The sequence below is a fragment of the Orycteropus afer genome, unplaced genomic scaffold (genome assembly GCF_000298275.1).
Source record: "Orycteropus afer afer isolate SDZICR_OR568_19922 unplaced genomic scaffold, OryAfe1.0 scaffold00046, whole genome shotgun sequence".
Lineage (NCBI taxonomy): Eukaryota > Metazoa > Chordata > Mammalia > Tubulidentata > Orycteropodidae > Orycteropus > Orycteropus afer.
In genome coordinates this window covers 12,853,863-12,854,626 of record NW_006921633.1, presented here as the reverse complement: position 1 = coordinate 12,854,626, position 764 = coordinate 12,853,863, and the positions used below count along the sequence as shown (strand labels likewise).

The 764-nt window shown below is 38.1% G+C and overlaps 1 protein-coding gene across 1 annotated transcript in view; it reads left to right on the top strand.

The window, feature by feature from the left end:
- The window catches only part of XPO1 (exportin 1), a 55,283-nt gene that overhangs the window by 44,643 nt on the left and 9,876 nt on the right, over nt 1–764 (top strand). The window lies entirely within an intron of this gene.

Sequence of the window (764 nt, the reverse complement as noted above, 5' to 3'; positions counted from 1 at the left end):
GCATTTCTGGCTATTCCACCTGCACAGTTTAAACTTGTTTTGGATTCCATTATTTGGGCTTTCAAACACACTATGAGGAATGTTGCAGATACAGGTAAATACATGAAAATGATCTTCATTTAATCATTTGCCTCTCGGTTCAAAAACTCAAAACATAGAGATGTATAATTGTAGGTAGGTATATAATACTTTGCTTGATTTCAGAGTTCTGTTGTAGGTTAAACGCAACCTTATGAACAAAACACTGCTGGTCCTGTGCCATCCTCACATTCATTGCTATGCACAGTTGCAACCATTGTGTCAATCCATTTGGTTGAGGCTCTTCCTCTTTTTCACTGACCATCTGCTTTACCAAGCATGGTGTCCTTCTCCAGGTACTGGTACCTCCTGACAATATGACCTAAAGTACCTGAGAAGAAGTTTTGCTGTCTTGCTTCTAAGGAGCATTCCGACTATACTTCCAATACGGATTTGTTCATTCTTATATTCAGGTATTCTGTGCCAGTATCATAATTCAAAGGTTTCAGTTCTTGGAACTTCCTTATTCATTGTCCAGGTTTCATATGCATATGAGACAATTTAAAATACCGCAGCTTGGGTGAAGCACCTTTGTCCTTAGAGTGAATGTTATCAGTCTGTAATCACTTTCTTTTGACTTCTATGCCTTTTAGGCTTACAGATACTTTTTACACTCTTACAAAATGTTGCACAAGAGGAAGCTGCAGCTCAGAGTTTCTATCAAACTTACTTCTGTGAAATTCTTC